This window comes from Podarcis gaigeae (genome assembly GCF_964106915.1).
Source record: "Podarcis gaigeae genome assembly, chromosome: 11".
NCBI classification, from domain to species: Eukaryota; Metazoa; Chordata; class Lepidosauria; order Squamata; family Lacertidae; genus Podarcis; species Podarcis gaigeae.
Window position 1 is genome coordinate 18,444,842 of NC_139687.1, and position 16,804 is coordinate 18,461,645.

A 16,804-nucleotide genomic window follows, 5' to 3' on the forward strand; every position below is an offset into this window, starting at 1 on the left:
TGCGCTTGACCTTGCTATACCGTCGTGTGTCGTCTGTTGTTGGGACAGGGGCACGGCAGGAAATTTCCCCACTTGGCTGATTGGCTGGTGCCAGTTGGGTTTCGCCTGCCGCGTAGCAAATCGTCACAACTTGTAAGGTTGCGGATAGGCTCTGGTTCAGGTGGTAGGGATGGGAGAACATTCTCACCATCCCTATGTGAAGGGTATTCTGTTAAAGGAATTCAAGTACTCGATGGTTTGGTCAACCCCTGTGAGGGGGTTGTGCCTGTGCCTGAGTCCAGGGGGACATTTGGGTGGCGGAGATAGCCTGTTCCCGGCTTTCTGCTTATCCACGTGTTCACCCGAGGCTGACCTATGCTGGTGCCCTGGGTCAGCACTACCTGCAACGGTGCAGGGAGCTAGTTGACCCAGAGCCTAGGCAACAATTCACTTGCTGTAATCAATAAAGTTGTGGCCTAAATTCTGCCAAAAACCAAACCAAAATTTGAGTCTTGTCTGTTTTATTTAAGGGGGAGGTTTAAAGGTTTAAACACACAAATGCTGTAGATGTATCATGTCTTCAGTGGCCTTCGTTCTAAAGACACCCAACCTGCAGTTAGCTGGTGGCATCTCTGAAGTCTTCCCTGTCTGGAGACTGTGGGCCATGTAACAGTACATTTCCAATTCTTGCTAAGTTCCTGTCAATGCTTTTCTTCACCCTTTCCTATCACCAGCTATCTCAGCTGCCTTTATGAATGTTTTGAGTTGAGTCTCTTTTTCTATATCTGGTCATTGTATGAGCCAGCAACAAATTGGTTTCTCAAGGCATCATTTAGCACCTGCCCAAATAGATAGTGCTATAGCACCTTCCAGAGCGCAGCCACAAACTGTAAAATTGATTCTCTCCTTCCCGGGTGGTGCCGATAACATCCTGTGATCAGAGGGAGAAATAGGAGAAACATCATCTTCCATGATTGCTGCGATGTGTGAATGTGTAGCATTGCTAGGCAACACTGGAGCCGGTAAAACAGGAAAGATCTCGTATGCCGTAGATTTCAACACACTCAGCAAGGTTGCAACCTACAAAGTGATGAAAAAGTCCAAGGTATAAGTACCCAGGTTGAATCCTGATGATGATGGCTACCACATTCATGGAGGATGAAGCTGCCCATGGTTACTAACCCTTGATATGCTCTACCTCCAATGTCAGAAATGGTACATCTCTGAACACCAGTTGCTTGCAGTCACAGGTGGGGCAACAGTATGCGAAATGAGAGTTTATGATTTACTTACGAGACCACTGCAAGCAAGTTAAAATGTTGGCAGGACTTTAACCATACTTGTAAAGTATGGATAATTTAAAGGTAAAGGGTAATGGGACCCCTGACCATTAGGTCCAGTTATGGCCGACTCTGGGATTGCGGTGCTCCTCTCACTTTATTGGCCGAGGGAGCTGGCATACAGCTTCTGGGTCATGTGGCCAGCATGACTAAGCCGCTTCTGGCGAACCAGAGCAGCACACGGAAACATCGTTTACCTTCCCGCTGGAGCGGTGCCTATTTATCTACTTGCATTTTGATGAGCTCACCCTGTCATTGCGGGTATTCGAACCGCCAACCTTCTGATCGGCAAGTCCTAGGGTCTGTGCTTTAAAAATTAGGATATGCAGTTGTAAATATTATCATTAGGACCCATGGAAGGGGTGGGGGTGGGGAGTCAGGAGATTCAGAGTCATCTTGATATTCGGACTTTGAATTGCTGTTTGTCATTTGTTTATATTATTTAAAATCAAATAAAAATATTTTAAAAAAACAGGGTTCGAAATTAGGCAGGAGCCAAGCGCATTTTGCACCTGGTTTTCGACCACTTGCGACCAAGTGGAGATGTCTGGGTGCTAGGACGGTGCCTGACATCTCCACCATCTGGGGATCATTGTATCTGGACTGTTTTCATACACTAATAATCCATCCTGTAGAAATCTATCAGTTATAGTTTATCTGCGCAATTGGAATGAATTTCTGGAACCAAAATGCTTTTTCTGTGCAACCTGAGCAGGAGCAGTCACCCTTAAGCAAAAGAGGTCGGAATAGGCCAATCTATATGTGGATTGTCCCTGGATCAAGTAGCTTTTCTTTAAGTTCTCAAAGCTCTTAACCTAGCTCAAGGTTGTCATCTGAACTAGCCAGATGTTTAACTGAGAAGAAGAAGAAGAAGAAGAAGAAGAAGAAGAGGAGGAGGAGGAGGAGGAGGAGGAGGAGGAGGAGTCTGGACTTGATACCCCGCCTTTCACTCCCCTTAAGGAGTCTCAAAGCAGCTAACAATCTCCTTTCCCTTCCTCCCCCACAACAAACACTCTGTGAGGTGAGTGGGGCTGAGAGACTTCAGAGAAGTGTGACTAACCCAAGGTCACCCAGCAGCTGCATGTGGAGGAGCGGGGAAGCGAACCCGGTTCACCAGATTACGAGTCCACCGCTCTTAACCACTACACCACGCTGAATCAATCACAGTTAGCCCATCATCTGAAAAATAAGACCTTAGTGTCATGAAATTCTACTCAATATTGATCCAGAGTAGATTCCAATGTATAGTTAGCAGAACTTAAGCATGTTGCAGGATTCCCCCCCCCCCCAAAAAAAAACCAGACCAGAGGCAATTAATATTTCATCCAGCAGAGTTTTACTGCTCTGCTCCTGAAGGCAAATGAGCATAATGGTCACAAATCCCATACATTCAGGATTGGCACTGCCCATAAGAAATCCAGTTGCCACAGACTTAACTTAAACTTACAATAACTTATAGTAAGTCTGAACACTAAGCATACAGAACACATCACCAGAAGGAAGGGAGATAGAAAGAGAAAGTGAAACCCACGCTCCTTCTGGCCCTATTTTTATAGTCAGCATAACCTTGACAGAAAGAGATAAGATAACCAGTTTAAACCAGATGTAGTCAGCTTCTCTGAAGGAATAACCCAAACATCATGAACCTTCTGCTTATTTCTTTCACACAGAGAAGCTTCCAGTACCCTCTTGAATTAAGTAGACTAGGAAGGATCTATACACATCAGATCAATACTTTCTGCACTAAGAAAGGCAGACTGACAGTTAGCCCATCATCTGAAAAATAAGACTTTAGAGCCATCTTGCCCAGAAATGGCAACTAGACATTTTGTTTTGGCAACTCCAACCTTGGTTTAAGGAGCCATTTGACATCTAGCTCATATATATGAGTTTCTAACACTGTTTAGGGACAAATATTGTTCTCCTCTAGTCCTGATTGTGGGCTGCTCTTTTGTTGATAGTTCTCACGAGTGGAGCTCAGCCTGCACTGGAGGGAAGAGGGAAGCAATTTGGGCAGACTCCTACTTTGCCCATTAGATATTTCACCCCCTCAAAAATTTGCGGAGACGAGGGGCTATATGGAGCAGAATGGAGGCTACAGGGCAGAGGAGAACTGGCCGATAATCTCTTTCCTACCACAGGAGCCACTCCAAGATCCAAGTCCTTTCTGCACACTTCCATGTTTCCCCGAAAAGTTGCCATTTGTGTTTTGTGGGGATGGAGTTGTTTTCTTTATTCAGTTTCTGTAACCATCCTCATTAATTATGACAAAGTGCAGACTGTTCCTTGGCCTAGATTTGCTCAAGTCAAAAATGCTCCTTGTGTTTGCTGGAGTTTGCAGCCAGGAACTGCTTCGGTTATCAGTTTCCACCTGGTTTCCTAACTGCCTGCAGCGGCCTTATAATTGTCCTTCAAGTCTCTCCCATTTTGACTCTTTTGGGTGCCTCTGTAGCCAAATGCTCTCTGAGCATCGGTGGGAGAGAAAAACGCTCATTGCCAGATGGATCGTATGCAATTTCATGAGCTGAGAAGCCAGCCACAGAGAAACTCGCACCAACAGTCAGCCATGCTAATTCCCCCCCCCCCCCCACTTTCCCTTTTTTAAAACAGAGCTCTGGGTGCCAAACTAGAAGCAGGAATAACCCTTGTGATATTTAAAGGGGCAGTGCGTCACAAGAGACATCTTGTGAGGCTTCTATGGGACAAAACATGCCTAGCAGATGTCAGAGGGGAATTTCTAGCATCCAAAGAAGAATTATATGAAGTTTAATTCTTATAGCTTATATTAATGTTTGTGGAAGATAGATCCAGCAGATTCAGAAAGAAAATAAGAAGAAGGCGTCGAGGTGCAAATCTGGCTAATGGAAATTGACATTAAAAACAAGAGCACAGCTTTCTAAAGGAAGAGCTGTCTTTTTGCCGGCTTTTATCTAACCCAGTTTCTGCTCTTCAGAAGGGATGAAGCAGTCAGCATTTCCAGAGCTTACCAAGTAAATTCCTAGCGCCATGCCCAGTAGCACTGTTATAATTATGGGTTAATTCCTAATAAACCACACATTCCAGCAAGCACTTAAAAGCATATTGTATCCTATCACATACATGAAATTACTATTGGCAACAACAAGAGAAATGTGAAATATGTCCCATGGTTCTTAATGTGGGTTGGCCCCTCCTGCTTTTTAAATGAAAAACATAAGCTTTGTACCATCACTTCAGGCTAGTTCTTGTGACATTTTCAAATGCACGTTGAGAGAGGGGAAAATATCAGTAACACTTTACAGCAAGAGAGTATCCTGTTTACTGGCACATGATGGAAGGCTCTCTAATGTCAGAGAGGGATGTTCTTGCGAGCCAGTTGAAATGGCATATCATTAAGGCTGTCTGATCTGGCACAACACGCACAGTGTGCAAAATCTGAAGGAAGGTTGCGTTTTTCAAGGGGCATACCTCCTACGCTTGATTTTGGAAGAGGTACAAAGTCAATAAAGTTGTTTTTGTACTCTTAGGAAAGGAAAATCATGTTAAAATAGCGTTGAGGGTCTGCATGAAATTAGAAACAAATTTCAGCTGTGGTCCACTCTGCTGTATTTATAATCCCGTTTGTCGGAATAGCCAGGAGCACCCAAAACACTGGAGAAATGGATGCTCACGTCCCTCCTTGTTCTGTCAATATTTTTCAGCTTAGTTGTTTCCCTTTCCTTTCTTTGTCTTCAGCTTTGGGAAGGGCAGATACATTAGTTCAACTTGTGTGAATTCTACTCTAGGTCATCCAGTGTATCTGTTGGATAAAAGCACATCCTGCTTTTTCATGTTTAGGCTCCTTTTGCACTGCCAAAATGGGCCACATGTTGATGCAGTATGGAAATAATCTGGAGTCATTTGAGGAGGGCAGAAGTAGCATTTCCCCTCACCCTATGTTTTGGTGGTGTTATTCATATCTCGGCTTCTCCTGGTTTAAAACCAATTAAATGTGCCCTATGTTCTAGGTCAGGGTGAGGAACCTCAAGTCAATGCAGCCATCCAGGTCTCTCTAGGGGGGCCTCAGGTGGCTCCCTAGACCACAGCCATGACTGGTCCTTCACCACACCTCCTCCAGATCTTTTCTGCCTCGCTGAAATGTCTTCTTGGACTGCAATCATGCCTCTCACGTACATGTGTTGTTGTTTAGTCGTTTAGTCATGTCCGACTCTTCGTGACCCCATGGACCAGAGCACGCCAGGCACTCCTGTCTTCCACTACCTCCCACAGTTTGGTCAAACTCATGTTGGTATCTTTGAGAACACTGTCCAACCATCTCGTCCTCTGTCGTCCCCTTCTCCTTGTGCCCTCAATCTTTCCCAGCAGTCTCCCAGGGAGTCTTCTCTTCTCATGAGGTGGCCAAAGTATTGGAGCCTCAGCTTCAGGATCTGTCCTTCCAGTGAGCACTTGGGCTGATTTCCTTAAGAATGGATAGGTTTGATCTTCTTGCAGTCCATGGGACTCTCAAGAGTCTCTTCCAGCACCGTAATTCAAAAGCTTCAATTCTTCAGCGATCAGCCTTCTTTATGGTCCAGCTCTCACTTCCATACATCACTACTAGGAAAACCATAGCTTTAACTATACACACTTTTGTTGTCTCTGCTTTTTAAGGTGCTGTCCAGGTTTGTCATCACTTTTCTCCCAAGAAGCAGGCGTCTTCTAATTTCGTGACTGCTGTCACCATCTGCAGTGATCATGGAGCCCAAGAAAGTAAAATCTCTCACTGCCTCCATTTCTTCCCCTTCTATTTCCCAGGAGGTGATGGGACCAGTGGCCATGATCTTCATTTTTTTTATGTTGAGCTTCAGACCATATTTTGCGCTCTCCTCTTTCACCCTCATTAAAAGGTTCTTTAATTCCTCCTCACTTTCTGCCATCAAGGTTGTGTCATCTGCCTATCTGAGGTTGTTGATATTTCTTCTGGCAATCTTAATTCCGGCTTGGGATTCATCCAATCCAGCCTCTCACATGCCTGGATGCATGTGTTGAAACCTACAAACTTTGGAGTGGCTGGGCTGCATCCTACAACACAGAGATCAGAGCTACATCCATTGTCCCAGTCATCTAAGAAGGCTTCCTATGCAGGAATGTGGCCTTCAGGCTGAAAATGGTTCCCTACCCCTGTTCTGGGAACATCAGAAGAACTTATTGGCTCGCCTAGGCCAGCATCCTGTTCTCTCTTTTTTTAAAAATACTTTTTAGTCATTTTAAAGCATATTAATTATCATACATACCACAAAATTTCACATCTTATACAATCTTTTTGGACTTCCATCAGCACCTCTGATGATCCCCCATTTTTATCATTTCTTCTGCATTTCTTAAATTCACATTGCCTTTAATTGTCTTAACTAACACCTTCCTTTTTATCCAATTATGCAATAATTCAAATTATTCACCTCACAGAACTTCTTCTTGCAAACCTACAAATGTAATCTGATCATCACAATTACTTTTCAAATAGTCCGTAAATTTACACCAATCTTCTGTGAATCTCTGGTCCTGCCGGTTTTGAATTCGTCCTGGTTAAGTTGTCTAATTCTGCATAGTCCATCAATTTCTTCCTCCTATCTTCTTTCGTCGGTAATTATTCTTGCTTCCATTTTTGTGCCAAAAATATTCTTGCTGCCGTCATTGCATATTAAAACAGCTTACAATCTTTTCTATTTATATTATCTAGGCCAGCATCCTGTTCTCACAGTGGCCAACCAGATGCCTGTGGGAAACCTGCAAGCAGGACCTGAGCACAAGAGAAGCGGACACAAAGCAATGGATCCAAACTACAAGAAAGAAGATTTCACCTAAACATTAGGAAGAAATTCCTGACAGTAAGAGCTGTTCGACAGTGGAATTTGCTGCCAAGGAGTGTGGTGGAGTCTCCTTCTTTGGAGGTCTTTAAGCAGAGGCTTGACAACCATATGTCAGGAGTGCTCTGATGGTGTTTCCTGCTTGGCAGGGGTTTGGACTTGATGGCCCTTGTGGTCTCTTCCAACTCTATGATTCTATGATTCTATGATCTCCCCTCCCGTGGTTTCCAGCAACTGGTATTCAGAAGCATTACTGCCTCCAACTGTGGAAGCAGAGTACAACCATCGTGGCCAGAAGCCATTGATAGTCCTCTCCTCCATGACTTTGTCCAATCCTCTTTTAAAGCTATCTTTGTTGGTAGCCATCACTGCCTCCTGTGGGAGCAAGTTCCAAAGTTTGTGCACCATGTGGAAGAAGTATTTTCTTTCATCCATCCTGAATCTTCCAACCTTCAGCTGCCGCGGGAGGATAAAATCCCCCAAGCCTGACAGCACTCTGGCGTTGTCAGAGGGAAAGCATTCTTTTGAGGATTGCCACAGATTTTTTTGGGGGGGGGGCTCTCTTAGAAAATATTGGGGGCCCTGCCTTGCCCCCTCTAGATGGCACCCATGACTTAGGCCCATTTATTTCAATTGGTCTACTCTGAGTAGGGATGCGGGTGGCGCTGTGGGTTAAACTGCAGAGCCTAGGACTTGCCGATCAGAAGGTCGCGGTTCGAATCCCTGTGACAGGGTGAGCTCCCGTTGCTCAGTCCCTGCTCCTGCCAATCTAGCAGTTCGAAAGCATGAGAAAGTGCAAGTAGATAAATAGGTACCACTCTGGCGGGAAGGTAAATGGCATTTCTGTGCGCTGCTCTGGTTCACCAGAAGCGGCTTAGTCATGCTGGCCACATGACCTGGAAGCTGTACGCCGGCTTCCTCAGCCAATAAAGCGAGATGAGTGCCGCAGCCCCAGAGTCGGTCATGACTGGACCTAATGGACAGGGGTCCCTTTACCTTTACTCTGAGTAGGGCTTAGTTGGAGCCAAACCTATGTTTCTATGTTTCTAGCCTCCTCTGCAAGATTGTAAAAAGATGCTGGAAGCACAATTCCTAGGCTGCAAGAAGATCTGACTCAGCCTGGTTTTCTCTGAAAAACTGGTACTTTTTACTTGATACCAGGTAATACACACACCCAAGAGTTCATAGTACGCTGTGGAAGTCTGAGCTCCCTATGGTGACGCAGTGCTGAATTAGTAGCCTGGAAGCTGCCAGCTGGATGTGTCCTAGTTTACTTAATAGGCTTCTTTTAATAGGCTTCTGCACTACAGAGAGCAACACAGGATCACAGAAGCTTAGATGCAGCTGATAAATGCCAAGCATTTTGTGCTTAGGATTACAGAAAGAATAACACCGCACGCAGCCTCTCCCATAAAAGTAACTGATACGAAACTGGCGTTAACTTCCCTTGGGATGTGCCCAAGTAAGGAACGCGGCGAAAGGACATACTCCGCAACTGACTCACTGAAATAGTTAACATTCAAGCTTGCTCCGAAAATTGCTGCAGCTCAGCATTGTATTATATTCTCTATTGTTATTTTCCTGGCTCGCTGCGTGGTTGCTCCAAAATGCCATGGTTCTGAAAGCATGAGCAGAGACTCCCCAAGGAGCTAGCGAGGGACAGGAGGCGATGGGAAGCGAAAGCAGCAAAGAACAGAAATGAAGAGCAGGATGGTGGGACAGGGGTGAGAGAGACCTAGGACAAAAGACACACACACACACACACACACACACAGAGAGAGAGAGAGAGAGAGAGTTTACACGCACACATAGACGGGATGAACCAAACAAAACACATCTAGCTCTGGTTACTTTTTATCTGTTTGAGAAATAGTATGAATTTGACTTGAAGCAGACAGCACTTCGAAATAGCTGTGGTGCTTGATCATCCTTGGAAAGGTGATGGCATAAAGTTATAGCTTCCATAAAGAAACACCACGTCCTCCAGTCTTGACCCATGAAAATCAGCCAAATCACCTCATCACGCCTTAATTGCCCTGGAGTTTCAAGTTCTTGTTGACAGAAATCATCTCAAGAGAACAGCCCTGAGGCCAGAACTTCACATGCAGAAAAGAAAAGAAAAGAAAAGAGAAGAGAAGAGAAGAGAAGAAAAGAAAAGAAAAGAAAAGAAAAGAAAAGAGAAAAGAACTACCCTGGTCTGCCACAGTGGCATAGCATGGGGGGTGCAGGGGGGCTGGCTGCACCGGGCGCAACATCTGGGGGTTAGGGTTAGGGGCGCAAATCCACGGCTTAGGGGGCACAAATTACTTGCCTTGCCCCGGGTGCTGACAACCCACGCTACGCCATTGGTCTGCCAACAGAAAATCTGGAGCCCTGTGTTGTGTTCTCCTCTCTTTGGTAGCATTTAGTTATCTTATGTTCTGACGTGGTTATGATTTTAATTTCTCAAGAGCACCTAATGATAAGGAATTGGGCAAAGGCAACATGCATGGTAATAATGTCAGGAGGACAGAAGGGTAAATTAAAGTGGACTCTACAAAGCAGGAGATAGAGGTCTTCTCTATAAAATGTGGTTCCTTCCTCCTTGTGGTGGCAACTTCTCAGAGTTCATTGGGTAAACCAGCTTTTATGAAAACTCTTCAGGCTGCTTTACCAATATATGTGCACAGGCACACTAATTGGTTAGGTGAACTGCCTCTTGTGAAAAAAGATGCTGAGGCAATGTCAGGTGAGGTATGAAAACGCAGTCTGGCGCTTGGCCTGCAATGGCTGATTTGTGCGTTCAAATCACCAAGTTGACATTGCCACCATCAAGCGATGAACATGCATGCGTGAGCTCTGTAAAGAGAGGAATGTGAGGTGTCATCTCGGAAACATACATAAGCCTCAGATAAGCAGATGTTTGTCTAAACAAGAGTGGCATCTGCATATGGTTGAATGTGTATGACAACCCCTTCAGACTTTCACCAGTGTCCTCAGGTCTGAGAGGAGCCCGTGTCAAGGACTGTTAGTGGCAGGGCTTGCATGCAAACTTTTAACTCTTGCGTGTTCAAGAAAATGCCCAAAGAGAATAAGAGAGTTGAAGGAGAGAGAGCGTAGATTAGATTATTTTTTGTAGAGGTACCCAACATGGCACCTTCCAGCTGCTGAGGGCTACAGCTCCCATAATCTCTAAATATTGGCCAATGGAAGTTGCAATCCACAACATATGGAAGGCATTACCTCAGCTACCTCTGAGTTAAAGGTTTTGTGTTTTCTTTTACTAAGGAGAGTGTTCTTTGTGTTTCCAGGAGTTTCCAGTTGGATGCACCGTGCCCCAAATTAATATACAGTTGTACCTTGGATCTCAAACGCTTGGCTCCCAAACAAATCAGCTCCCGAACATTCGAAACCTGGAAGTGAGTGTTTGGGTTTTTGAATGTTCTTTTTGGAAGCTGAACATCTGACGGGGCTTCTGCGGCTTCCTGTGGAAGCTCCTGCAACCAATCAGAAGCCATGCTTTTGTTTCTGAAAGTTTTGGAAGTCGAACCTACCAGAATGGATTCCGTTTGACTTCCAAGGTACGACTGTAATAGAAAATGGAAGCTATTGGACTATATTGGGCTAGATGACTGTCCAACTCTACTATTCTATGACTCTATGAAGCACTTTGTGTGTGTGTGTGTGTGTGTGTGTGTGTGTGTGTGTGTGTGTGTGTGTGGTGTTCAAAACCCGCCTCCCCTTTCTGCATGTGAACTGGAGTTCCCATATATGCACCAATGGTGCTGGGCTGTGCACAGAAAAACAAAGCATGACATTTCCTTATGTCCCTGAGAATATTTCTGGAGAGTAATTTACTTTAATTTCCCAGTTTATAGTCCTGGGAAACAATTGGTGGGTTAGTGGGAGGAAAGGAGAAAGTGCCTTTTTCACTCGCAGTGTAGTCAAGCTGGAACTTATGATTGGTTGAAGAACAACTTGGCACCACAGTCTTCCTGTTGGCTGAGAAAGCCTGCAATAGACTCCAATTAAATTTTTGCCTTTCCTCCAATGGGACAAAGGTCCCCATATTGTTCTACAGAACAATATGAATGTCCTATAAGCCCAAGAGAGCAGTATTTCCCCTCTGATCTATTGTTTTCTGTGTTAGTCATCACAATTTCGCTGTAAATCAGGAATAGTAAAAGTTTTGGTTTTTTTAAAGGGCTGAAGACTTGGATTTTATGTTCTTTTATGAGTCACAAAAATGGCATTGTGGTTCGTTCATTGTGCTTTCAAAACATATTCTTCTTTTTGGCCCATCTTGTTTTCTTTTAACTTTGGAAAAGATCATTCTCTGTTTAACAAGACTAATCTTGTGGCACATGGACAAATGCCAAGATGCCAAGATGCCAAGAACGGGAAGACCAATCAAACCATCTAAGACCCTAAGAACATGTCCTGTCACATCTGGAAAGAACCACGATGGCCTTGGAGACACCCAAATCCCAAATCAGCCTTGATAAGCCAACAACAGTGTGCAGTTAAAGCAGCCGAGCCTGTCAGACCTCAGCCCAATGACTCTACTGCCATATTACCACTGCGCCTATGGTTGCTACTTAAAACAACAACACCTTCCTGTGTTTGGGGCAAAGGAAAACTGCTTCCAGTGTATGTCTGCTGAACTATGTGGGAAAGGTCTTCATCAGCTGCACCAGACCATTCATTTCGCTTTTAATTTATATACTGCTTTTCTGTATTACTATGCACAGGGAGGTTTACAGCGACAAAATATATGACAAAGAACACAATCTGATCCAGTACAAAAAGTCCTAATAAAACATAACTTTAAAATGGAACGGCTTACTGTATTGGCCTGAATATAAGCCACACCCCAATATAAGTCGCACTTTTAAAAGTCAAGGGGGGGGGGAGGAAAAAAAGACAATATCCAAGCTTCTTCCTGGGGGGAAGCCACGCCGCTTTGTCAGCGTAAGGACACGAATATAAGCTGCACTATAACTTTTCATGGTCGGAATTTGGGGGGAAAGTGTGGTTTATATTTGGGCCAATACGGTACATCAAATGAAGTAATATTCAATAATCCATTAGAGTATAATAGCACACAATAAAATTAACTCTCAAAACACCAGGAAATGATAATTAAACAGAAATTCACTCTTAACGATTGCAATAAATAATTACTAAACTATGATCAATATAAAGAACTGCAAGTTACGATGCATAAAATACCACAATATATACAAAATCAGGTAAAAGAATTAGACTGAGAAACAAAGACACACAATTTATAAAATGATTTTAAAATAATAATCATCTGTAAACTCCTCTTCTCCCTTCCCAGCTGTTTCTGGGGCACATCGCTCACAGGCAGGGGTTTGTTTGCCCCCCCCCCCCCCGATAAAAACAGTGAGTACAGTATTTGCCTGCATGTTACCTGAAGATATGTTGTTTGATGCATGAGCTGGATTGCACAGAATTTTTTAATCAGGAGCATTACAAGAGGAGGGTTTTTGAAGCACCAAGTATCCCAGCACCGAACCAAGTCCATAATTCAAGTCTCTCGACTGCAGACAAATGGATAGACCCCAAGCTGAGCAGAACAAATGATCTGGTCTACACAGCAGAGGGGAAATTTCTCAGGCTGAGCAATAGCTGACAGCCACTGGGTAGATTTGAAAATTCATAACAATTTTTCTGCAATGGCAAACGCTGCGGAAACAAAGGGAAAGTCTCTCTCTATCCCCCTCCCCCCCCCCAGCAAAAGTGCCATAGGTCTTTAAATCTGTCTGTGCTTCAACTTTGTCATGCACAACTGCCATGTATACATGCACCATCCATACTCCTTAACTCTTTTAAACCTCCACGGTCTCAGTGCAGTTGGCATGAGTCACCTGAAATGACAGTAGAAGATGCCAAGGAGATGTCAAGCTGATTGCAAAGGTCAGCAGCGATCCTATGGTTTCACCATAGCAGCAGCGGAACAGCTGTCAAGGCGCAGAGGTTATGCCTCCTTGAGAATTTTGAAATCCACTGACCTTCATGACCGCTTGGAGACACCCAACAATGGGATGGTTTCCCCATGTTTAGCTGCTTTTATGGTTGGGGGTTGCATCCCACAAAGTCATCCTGATGGCGCAAGGAGTCGGACTTCCCTTGGGCCTTACCAATCTGTTCTGGATCCACCCCAACCCTCAGGAGCAGATTTTGGAGGTGCACAGGTGTGTATATGGAGAAGGAGTCCCACTGCATAAACAGAAGTTCTTGCATTGGCAGGAAGACTTGGCGGGCGGAACCCTCTATTTTATTCTTATTGTAAATCACTTTGAGGCTTTTTTTGTGGGAAGTGATACATAAGTTCAACAAACATAACCTGGCCACTAGTTAGCTATCGTAAAAACAGAGCGCTGAATTGGGAGCAGCATCCTGATGGAGGCATAGGTACATTTGTACAAGGGAATCAGGTAGCGCTGTGGTCTAAACCATTGACCCTCTTGGGTTCGAATCTCCATGATGGAGTGAGCTCCTGTGGCTCTGTCCCAGCTCTTGCCAACCTAGCAGCTTGAAAGCACACCAGTGCAAATAGATAAATAGGTACCACTGCGGCGAGGAGGCAAACAGCGTTTCCGTGTGCTCTGGTTTCCATCACGGTGTCCCGTTGCAGCAGAAATGGTTTAGTCATGCTGGCTACATGACCCGGAAAGCTGTCTGTGGAAAAACACTGGCTTCCTTGGCCTGAAAGTGAGATGAGTGTCACAACCCCATAGTCGCCTTTGACTGGGCTTAACCACCCAGGGGTCCTTTACATTTACTTTTTACCTACAATCGCACAAGTGCAGTAGGGCTCCCTCTTTCCTAACTTACCTTTGCATTTCCTTTTTAAATGATGGTGGTCATGATGTTGCAGTATCTTTGCTACCACAGAATTAAGATGCATTTTTTTTTTATGTGGGGAAAATTACCCACGGCCAAACTTAATTGAGAGTATGCAGTCACTTCATCAGGTGTCCACGGGAAGCATGAGAAATTTGGACTTCCTTTATGGCAAGCCATTCTACCCATTTTATTTTATTTCATTTTTTTTTTACAAAGGTATTTCTTTAAATGAACTGTGCCTGATGTTGTGCTGGCTTGCATCAAGCTATGGTATGTCACATCTGCTACGCACAGTAGTTTATGTACTGAAAAACGATGAGGTGAAATGGAGGTCAGGAGGATACTGTAAATGTTATTCCTGCTGTGCATGGGAGTTTATTGCCTCTATGCATGCATTTATGGGGAAATCTTCAATTTATTTTACATTTGTGAATTCGCATAACGGGCTCGATCCTGAGAGGTGCTGAGCAACTCCAGCTGCCATAATCATCTTGCAGGATGGGGGCCCCAAACACGCACCAAGGAGTCAAATGCTAACAGCTTTGCCATTTGAACATTTTGTTCAGCGTCGCTTTTAACGAGACGCAAAACCCACCAAGCCCCTCGACCCAAATGCAGTCTCTTGGACTGTTTGTGGAAATGTTTTGCTGCCTTCCAAGTTCTGTGGCTTGGATCCATCCATGGTTGTAACTTTTAATTGCTTCTCCTGCCCTCACTGGAAGATAATACACGGAGGAAGAGAAATTCACGCATACAGGGAATCAGACCAAACATAAGAATAACCACCTGCACAGGAAAGGAAGCCTGAATGTTTTCTTTATTGACCAAGGTCCCATGGCTAAGGCTGTCTCCCCCAGCCAAGCTCCACTTATAGTTACCCTGGTAGGAATCCAGAGTAACTAAAATGTATAAACGAGAGGATAATTGCCCCATAAACTCCTTATGTCAATCATTTTGTTTTATTCATTTTTACATGAATAAACATCTCTCCCATCTGTCCAACAGTACGCAGTCTAATTATACAAAAAGCAAGATTTGGCAGACAGAGAGAGCGCGACAGACAAGAAAGACACAGAAAAGTAAATAGCTGAATAAATAATAGGATGGGCTAGAAATGAAATGGAAAGATATTTAACAGAGTGTTTGGTTCTGGAAGTTCAGCTTCCCCATACAGTCACGAAGACTTGGGCAACTGAATTTCACTATGAGAACTTGGGGCTCAGCTTTTCCCCACCTGCCTGCCTCCTCAGTTAGACCCAGCTCAGCACAACCCATCAGCTTCCCCTCCTAAGTGTTGTCCTTGTAGAATTCAGCAGGGAGTAGAAATGGGACAAAACTGGAATTAGTGGGATCTGCCTGCAATTGCCTCTGATTCCATCTCAGTTGGTTAAAGTGAAATGGTGGAAGATTCAATCCCTGTATGGAACAAGCTGCATATTTCTGCATTGCAAGGGGTGAGACGAGATGATCCTCAGGGTCTCTTCAAACTCAATGATTCTATGAACCGATGAATGTTGGGTTCCCTGGTTTCCCTCTATCAGCCACCACTGGGGAGATGAGAAGCTTCTTCATGTATTCAGTTTGAACATGCAGGGAAAGACCCACAGAACCCACTGGGCTAGTTCCCCTGATAATATTGATCCGCATTAGTCTGAAGGGGGCTGGCATACTATTTTTGCACATTCCTCTACAGCTGATATGCCTGCAGAGGGCTTATGACAATATATATTGTGTGTGTTGATGTGTTGTCCTGTTAAAGGTTTAAGATATGTCTGACTTGGTACAACTGAAACCACTGAAATTTATCGGTGAGGAGGCACTCCAGGCAGAGCTGGCCCTACTGTTGGACAAAATGAGGCTATTGCCTCAGGTGGCAATTGCCGCAGGGGGGACAGCAGCAGCAGCTCCCAGCTGATCCTCTGAACTCCCTAGCCCTTTCACTCTGTCGCCACATGGCCTCCCCTGGTCCCCCTAAACTGGCTTGCTACCTCAGGTGCACTGTGGGATGTTCTCCTCTACAGAGTGTTGGAATCAGATTCTGGATATGGAATGGGGAAGAGGGCATGGTATCTTCACCATCTTGTCTTGAGCTGACTCAGAGGTGCCAGCTTCTCAAGACGTTTGAGGGCCCTCCCAAGTGCAACATCTTTAAAAAATCATTTGGGGTGTATGTGTGTCAAAGTGTCTTGGCTCCCAGGAGCCGGCATCGATGCCCTGACTCTTGCAGTTATGCTCCAGAAGAGGACGGCCATTTGTAAGCATATCAGAATAAACCACACGGCTCCCATTATTCAAAATAATAATTGTATGTATATCATTGTATGCAATGAATTGGAAAAAAATGTTAAAAATAACATTTGTAATAAATAAATAAATCAGAAGCTTTTCTGTTAGGAATTACAGGTTCTGACATCCCAAAAGACCAGGAAAGACTGTTTATGTACGTGACAACTGCTGCAAGGATGCTACTAGCCCAAAGATGGAAAGAACCAACAGTCCCAACTAGGGAAGAATGGCAAGCCAAACTGCTGGACTATGCTGAAATGGCAAAACTGACCGGGAGACTCAGGAACCAAGACGATAATGACTTTAAAAAAGAATGGGGAAAATTCATAACTTACTTAGACCATTGTAAACAAATAAAAACATTAGCTGGACTTTAAAAATAACTTTTAAAGAAATGAGACAAGGATAATCTAGAGGGATAAAAAACTGTGGAGAATGTAATGATATGTAGCCTTAGAAAAATTATTTTAAGGACCCATGCAGGGGATGAGGGCAAGTAATGAGATTCAGAGAATCTCA